This window comes from Anarhichas minor, unplaced genomic scaffold (assembly GCF_050575085.1).
Source record: "Anarhichas minor isolate MPS153535 unplaced genomic scaffold, ASM5057508v1 ptg000014l, whole genome shotgun sequence".
NCBI classification, from domain to species: domain Eukaryota; kingdom Metazoa; phylum Chordata; class Actinopteri; order Perciformes; family Anarhichadidae; genus Anarhichas; species Anarhichas minor.
This window is the reverse complement of record NW_027466460.1, coordinates 2,472,697-2,481,234: the sequence shown is the minus strand read 5'-3', so window position 1 is coordinate 2,481,234 and position 8,538 is coordinate 2,472,697. Positions and strand designations below refer to the sequence as shown.

General features: G+C 49.0%; 1 pseudogene; it reads left to right on the top strand.

Moving 5' to 3' along the window:
- Positions 1-1,812: 1,812 nt before the first annotated feature.
- On the top strand, positions 1,813-8,234 carry LOC142950076 (U3 small nucleolar RNA-associated protein 25 homolog; annotated as a pseudogene).
- The last annotated feature ends 304 nt before the right edge of the window (positions 8,235-8,538 follow it).

Sequence of the window (8,538 nt, the reverse complement as noted above, 5' to 3'; positions counted from 1 at the left end):
AAAGAGCCAGAGCTGGTGCAGGAGGTGGAGCGGTACCAGCTAGATATAGTTGGACTCACCTCCACACACAGCGCTGGCTCTGGAACCAAGCTCCTGGAGAGGGGTTAGACTTTGTCCTTTTCCAGAGTTGCCCAGGGTGAGAGGTGCCGGGCGGGAGTGGGGATACTCACGAGCCCCCGGCTGAGCGCCGCTGTGTTGGAGTTCTCCCCGGAGAACGAGAGGGTCGCCTCCATGCACCTACGGGTTGCGGGGAGCAAGGCTCTGACTGTGGTTTGTACTTATGCACCAAACAGCAGTTCAGAGTATCCGGCCTTCTTGGAGTCGGTGGGAGGGGTCCTGGAAAGGACACCGCCTACCGACTCCATAGTTCTCCTGGGGGACTTCAATGCTCACGTGGGCAATGACGGAGAAACCTGGCGGGAAGAACTTCTCACACATCCCGAGGGAGGTTGGGGACATGGAATCCGAATGGACCATGTTCAAAGCCTCTATTGTGGACGCGGCCGCTAGGAGCTGTGGCCGGAAGGTCATCGGTGCCTGTCGTGGCGGCAACCCGAGAACCCGGTGGTGGACACCGGAGGTGAGGGAAGCCGTCAAGCTGAAGAAGGAGACCTTCAAGGCCTGGTTGGCCCAGGGGTCTCCCGAAGCAGCTGACAGGTACCGGCAGGCCAGAAGGGCTGCAGCTGCGGTGGTCGCGAATGCTAAAACTCGGGCATGGGAGGAGTTCGGGGAGGCCATGGAGAAGGACTTTCGGTTGGCCTCAAGGAGGTTCTGGCAAACCATCCGACGACTCAGGAAGGGAAAGCAGGGCTTACCCCAGGCTGTTCTCAGCAGGGGGGGGGACTGCTGACCCGGACAGGGGACATCGTCGGGCGGTGGAAAGAGCACTTTGAGGAACTCCTAAACCCGACCAACATGTCCTCTGCAGAGGAGGCAGCGCCTGAAGATCTAGGGGGAGGCTCACCCATATCCCTGGCAGAGGCCGCTGAGGTAGTCAAAAAGCTCCTCGGTGGCAAGGCGCCGGGGGTGGATGAGATCCGCCCTGAGATGCTGAAAGCGCTGGACATAGTTGGGCTGTCCTGGCTGAGACGCCTCTTCAATGTCGCATGGGGGTCGGGATCAGTGCCCATGGACTGGCAGACCGGGATGGTGGTTCCCATTTTCAAAAAGGGGGACTGGAGAGTGTGCTCGAATTACCGGGGTATCACACTACTCAGCCTCCCGGGGAAGGCTTATGCCAGGGTGCTGGAAAGGAGGCTCCGACCGTTTGTCGAACCTCAGATTCAAGAGGAGCAATGCGGATTCCGTCCCGGCCGTGGAACAGTGGACCAGCTCTTTACCCTCGCAAGACTACTGGAGGGGTTCTGGGAGTTTGCCCAACCAGTCTACATGTGCTTTGTGGACTTGGAGAAGGCTTTCGACCGGGTCCCTCGGGGGTTCTTGTGGGGGGTGCTGCGGGAGTATGGGGTGCCGGACCCATTACAACGGGCGATCCGGTCTCTGTACGACTGCAGTAGGAGCTGTGTCCGCATTCTCGGCAATAAGTCAGACACGTTCCTGGTGGGTGTTGGCCTCCGCCAGGGCTGCCCTTTGTCTCCGGTCCTGTTCGTGACTTTCATGGACAGGATATCTAGGCGCAGCCGGGGGGTGGAGAACGTCGGGTTCGGGGGTCTCGGGATCGCCTCTCTGCTGTTTGCAGATGATGTGGTCCTGTTAGCCTCCTCGGATCGTGACCTCCAGCATTCACTGCGGCGGTTTGCAGCCGAGTGTGAAGCGGCGGGGATGAGAGTTAGCACCTCCAAATCTGAGGCCATGGTGCTCTGCCGGAAACCGGTAGATTGCTCTCTCCAGGTGGGGATGAAGTGCCTACCTCAAGCGAAAGAGTTCAAGTATCTCGCGGTCTTGTTCACGAGTGAGGGTAAGATGGAGCGGGAGATCGACAGATGGATCGGTGCGGCTGCAGCAGTAAAGCAGGCGCTGCACCGGACCGTCTTGGTGAAGAGGGAGCTGAGCCGGAAGGCAAAGCTCTCAATTTACCACTCGGTCTACGTTCCTACCTATGGTCACGAACTCTGGGTCGTGACCGAAAGGACAAGGTCGCGGCTACAAGCGGCCGAAATGAGCTTCCTCCGTAGGGTGGCCGGGCTCAGCCTTAGAGATAGGGTAAGGAGCTCGGTCATCAGGAGGGAGCTTGGAGTCGAGCCGCTACTCCTTCGCGTCGAAAGGAGTCAGCTGAGGTGGTTCGGGCATCTAATTAGGATGCCTCCTGGACGCCTCCCACTGGAGGTTTTCCAGGCACGTCCAACTGGGAAGAGACCCCGGGGAAGACCCAGAACACGCTGGAGGGATTACATCTCCCAGCTGGCCTGGGAACGCCTCGGGATCCCCCAGAATGAGCTGGAACATGTTGCCGGTGAGAGGGAAGTCTGGGTCAGCCTGCTTGGCCTGTTGCCACCGCGACCCGACCCCGGATAAGCGGAGGAAAATGGATGGATGGATGGATGGTTGAACACTATGACAATCAACAATATCTTCCCCATTCACTTAAACTGCACCAGGATGCACTTGAGAGTCTGCAGGCCTCGGGCCTCTGTGCTTACCTAGAGACACAGAGGTGAAATCTGATTGGATAAAAGCTCTACTTAAAACAAGCTGCACTGGAAGCAGAGCAACTGAGGAAGACAGTAGCTGTGCAATGAGAAAATAAGATAATGGGAAAAATATTTTTATATATTATAATACATGTAGTGTATTTAAGAAAAAATATTAAATTATAAAATAGATATAGCTTCGTGATTCTGTTTAGGCCAGCAGAGAAGGCCTTGCAGGCCCTGACGGCCCACCACTGGTAAAAACTTAAAACTATGCTGTTCGAAGGAGCTAAACCGTAACGTCATAGACACGCCCGAAATGTTTTCCCTAAAATGCAATATTTAGGAATGTAGCTGTTTGTTATTCCCAATGTAGTTCTCAATGTCCACTTGTTAAATTGCATAAAACAACGTTACTGAGAAGGACTTTGGAGATGACTCGAGAAAATCAAGTAGTCACACGTTAGTTAATGGATGTTCAACGTGATCCTCTACTGTAGGTAATAACCTATTAACTAGCAAACTGGCCCGGAGCAGAAAGAGTACAAGGACATCAGTTGCATGGGGTTTACTTACACACGTGCACTAGCCATAGCATATCCTTGATATTGACTGATATTGGCCACCCAGTCGCTGATAAACTCCCGTTTTGTAATATTTTACCCGTACTAATATTATAATATTACAAATTGAAAGGTGTTTTGTTCTCACATTTTTCAGCAAGCAAGCCCAGAACAGTCTGACGTTGAGCCTGATGAACTGGAGGATGAGGAGGAGGAACCAGAGCAGAAAACAGCCTATCAGAAGCTTCTTTCTACTCTCAGCCAACCAACCAGTAATGACAAGAGTGAAGAGGAGAGCACTGATGATGAAGAGGAAGAAGAGGAGCTTCTTGATGAAGGTGAGTTGTTTATTTCCATCACACCTGAGGACAGTGTAGGCCAACACACTGCAGTCGACTGAATATTGTTGTGCTTTTTTTTGTAGGGGAAAGTGATGGAGTCGGTGATGACAGTGAGCATGGTGATGAAGATGAAGGGGAGAAGACGAGCCCAAGGATGCAGATGAGGCTGTAACTGAAGCAGTAGACGGGGAGGAGAAGGCGGCAGGAGATGAGTTCGTAGACGAGGAGCATGAGACCCAGTTCTGTCTGGAGACCACCTTCACGGACGAAGGAGGACAGGGGGCCGCTGAAAGCCCCGCAGAGCAGGAAGACAGCAAAGGTACTGCTACTACTGCTCAGAAAATTCAGTCATTAGTTTTGTCAGATGTATCACCCTATGTTCCCTGTAACCTTTAAGAGATGCATTTTATGTTCATTCTTTTTCAAAATAGTTGTCTTGCGTGCTCAATTATAAAAGTTGAGGAATACGATTTGACGGAGGAATGTCTTACAGTTTTTTTTCTGTATCGGCAGACATGTTTCTACAGCATTTAGACACAGAGCTTGGGGAAGAGGATGTGCAGAAGATAACATCTGGCAGCAAAGCCAAGGCTCAGATCACGGTATTAAATTCACAGTTTTGCAAAATTGACCAACTTTTACATTCGAATGAATTCTAACTACATTTGATGTGCGTAACTATCTTTGCCTTTCCTCACATTTAGTGGCCAAAATTGGGCACTCTACTCTGTACCTTTCCCCTGGAGAAGTTTGGAGGCATCGGCCCACAGAAAGGCACAAACCTGCCAGTTTTCCACAAAGTTTTGAAGACCAGCCGGAAGGATCTGAACCAGACCTGCAACCCTATGGGGCTGGCTGGGGAGATCAGCCCGCTGCAGCTTGAGCTGCTAGCGCTTATGGGCTCCTACAAGGACCTCTACCACCCAGAAACCTGTCCTGTGACCCAGGGCCCTCAGGTCTGCGGTGCATACTGCCTCCACGTGCTCAACCACGCACTGAAGGCCAACTCCCAGGTCCTGGCTCACAACGCACTGCTAAGGGAGCCGAAAACCCAAGCTAAACCTGGAGCTGAGCCGCAGGACGAACCCAGAGACCAAGGACTGACCCGGCCCAAAGTAAAGTACTTTTTAACTCTCTTTCACTTGCAAATTGTGCCTGTTTTAGTCTCAAATATCAAGAGTACTGCAGTAGGAAATAAAAGTGCACAATTGTCCCATCATGCCTCAGATGCATTGCTGATTTTGTAGTCACACATTGTACAACTTACGAAATCATTGAAACTTTGTTTTGGTGTTAAAATGCATTTGTCACAAAATAGTTCAACCATTGGGAAACTATATGCTTTACTTGCTGCTCACAAGTCTCTCTGCATGTGTGTGAGTAGAATCCAATATATTTCACCCTGAACATATTCTAGTCCAGCAGTTATGTCGTATGCATGAGTGATCTGAGAGTGATCCCTAATTGCATTACTTGATGCTCCACCTGCAACAGAAGCGGCAGTATTGCTCAATCAGGGTTATTTAGGTCGTCCAGTACATTCATGTGATCTGCTATCATCACTTTTCGTAATGCGTCCACTTAGCCACAAGTGTTCAAAAGCGCAATATTAATTCTCTCTGCTGTAATGATTGTTATAAATATGTCAGGTCCTGATCCTCGTTCCGTTCCGAGGCGGAGCTCTGCGGGTCGTCCAGACGCTCATCAGCCTGCTGGAGACCAGAGGCAAGAAGATAGTGGTCAACAACAAGAAGAGGTTCAAGGAAGAGTTCGGCGAAGAGGCAGATGACAAGCCGCCCAATCAGCAGAGGCCAGACGATTACAGCGCCATCTTCTCGGGCAACGTGGACGATCACTTCAAGATAGGTACGGTTTAACAAACAGAAGTCAGACAATCTTTAGACAAACCACCAAGTCTTCCCGTCTGAGGCCTTGTCGCTGTCTTCTCTCCTCCCCAGGCGTCTCCATTGTGAGCAGCAGCATACGCCTGTACTCCCCCTTTTATTCATCGGACATCATCATCGCGTCACCGCTGGGCCTCCGTACGGTGCTGGGAGCAGAAGGAGAAAGTAAGCGAGACATTGACTTCCTCTCCTCCATCGATCTGCTGGTGGTGGACCAGGCAGACGTCTTACTCATGGGACACTGGGAACACGTCTTGGTAAGAACACACATCTGTTCAACAGCACACATTACTGCAGGATGGCATCTCTTCAGCGGTGTTGTGTTCTTACTGTTGGGAAGAATGTGGCGCCATCTGCTGTTTAACAATAATTGTAGAATTTGATGAATCACAATATGTTATAATTTAGGAAATAGAAGCACTGCTGGAGAGCATTGAGCATTTCAGATTTAAGTCTGACTATTTTTGGAATCCGATTGGTTAAAATGATATGGTTACGGTGTCTGTATAAGTCAATGTTTTATAACAATTGACATCGTCCACCCCTCTACAGCATGCGATGAAGCACATAAACCTGCAGCCGCTGGACTCCCATGGAGTGGACTTCTCCAGGGTGAGGATGTGAAACCTGAACAACTGGGCCAGACACTACCGGCAGACGCTGGTGTTCAGCTCCATCCAGGACCCACAGATCACCAACATCCTCACCAAGCACTGCGCCAACTACCGTGGACAGGTACTCATTACAGTAACATTAAACCTGCTCCTGGGACTGAGCGTTCAGCACGAACTGTAATTTAGTTAACACATGACTAAGAGGTAGAAATGATCTCATGGATTGAGTTAATACTCAGCGGTTGGAGCAGCACCCACACTAAGTTGTTTACTGTAGGCAGCTGGATATCTAAGGAAAGTTTTCTTCATTGCTTTTTGATTGTGTAGTTTTTTTTAAAGTATATTCCCTATGTGGTTTCTGTCCCAGATTGCCACTAAGAACATGCCGAAAATGGGTTCCATCTGCCAGATGCTGGTTCAGCTGCCTCATGTGTTTCAGATGTTCTCCTCTGACAGCTTCATGGACCACGCTGCCCGGTAAGGTCTTCCCACATGTGAACCATGTGATGCCATCACAGCCAGACAACTGACAATCCTCCCAGAAACGTCATCGGAGCAACCACTGAGTCCACATCGAAGCAGGACCAGTGGTTCTCATGGTAGCCTTTGCATCTGGCAGGGCTGATGACACCCCATGTAGCGCCTTGCACTGGGGCTTTTCGATGGTATCTACTCATATATGCATGCTGGATGGATCAATCCTCCCAGAAACGTCATCGGAGCAACCACTGAGTCCACATCGAAGCAGGACCAGTGGTTCTCATGGTAGCCTTTGTGTGTGGCAGGGCTGATGACACCCCATGTAGCGCCTTGCACTGGGGCCGTTGGATTGACCCACTTTAACGCTGAGGGCCGGCCTTTGCATCTGGCAGGGCAAGGAACCTTTAGCTTGATCGGTGTTCCAATGAGCACAATATTTCTTGTCACAGCACCAGTGGCTCATAGTAGTTGGTCTGCAGTCTGCACAGTGGGGGGTGTGCTTGAATCACACACGTCATGCATCCCCCTCAGTGTCTCTAATCCTCTCCAGGTCAACACTAAAGATATCACTGAAAGCTGATGTGAGAAGAGGAACTTACCACATCAGCCACCAAATATATTAAATTCTTAATTCAATAATTCAAAGATCATTTCTGTTACTAACCATGTTTGTTTTCCCTTTGGCCGGAAAAAGTAAGTAGGAGCTTCTGTTTTGTTGAGAAAGTGACCTAGAATAGTCTACAATATAAAAACAAAGTAATATTATGTAACATACCTACAAACTGTATGCTACGTCTATTTGTTCATAATTAATTTCATTCATTTTCAAAATCATTCAAAGATTATTTGTCCATCTTACCTACTATATGAATCATTTAGTAACTTTGATTCAATGAATACAATATTATTTGTCTTACCGTTATTTTTATTTCTCTCTCTCTCACTCCACCTCCTGAGCCGCTACCTTTCACGCTGGACTAAAAGATGAGTATCAGCATATATACTTATATGTAGTTTTATAAACTTAGTTCAGGAACAGGGCCACGCCCAGAACACAGCTCGTTTCCTCTGCACACAGTATTTAAGCACAACGAACCCGTTCACTTCCTCTTCGACTCTGTCTTCACATCCCTCCCCCCCAACCCCGTTTTGTCCTCCTATTTCTCTCTCTCTCTCTCTCTTTTGCAGGATTACAGGAACAACAGGGGACTCTGCACCGCCGGAGCTTCCGAAGAGACGGCCCCCACCCTACAGTCTCCATTCCCCCCGTTCCCGCCAGCCACCGGACATCAACGGTCCCCCATCGATCGCCTAACCTCCTTTCTACAAACCCTCCTCGTTTCTTCTTCCTTACATCCCTTAATTTCTTCATCCCTACCCTACATCCCTCTACCTTGACCCCGACCATACATCACTTCATCTCTTCATCCCTACCCCACATCCCTTCATCCCTCGACCCCTTCCGCTTCTGGAATCTAACAATCATTCCACTATGCAATAAACCTCTCGAAACTCGTACTGTTATTGACGTGGTCCTTGTTAGTCCTTGTTAAATATATATATATAAATATAAAGTAATGTGTGTTATTGTGTAAACACAGATAATTAATGAGGACGTTTCTTTATTTACAGATGTTTCCTGGTCATTCTTCTGCAGGATTGTGTGAACTGCTCCGACTCATTTCTCAACTTCACTGGTTTGGTGTTGCATTCAATAAAACACTCAAGTCATCTAAAGTGACACTTTTGTATTGTGAGATCTTCTTTGGTTCAACTTCAGTCATGTTGAGTTCATGTGAAGCTTCTTAAATAGTGAATATAACATGTATAGTGGCTTAAAACAGCTTTGCATCTGTCAACAAGCAGCTACACCGAGTCATGAGGATTACGTTGTAGGACACAGGATTTTAAATCAGTCCATATACAGATCAAAGCATTGCCACATATCCAACAGCTCTGAGAAACCATCAACGGTCAGGGAGGTAAGAAGATGAACACATAAGACGGATTGTAAACACTTCAGGAATAATACTAAGTATTTCATT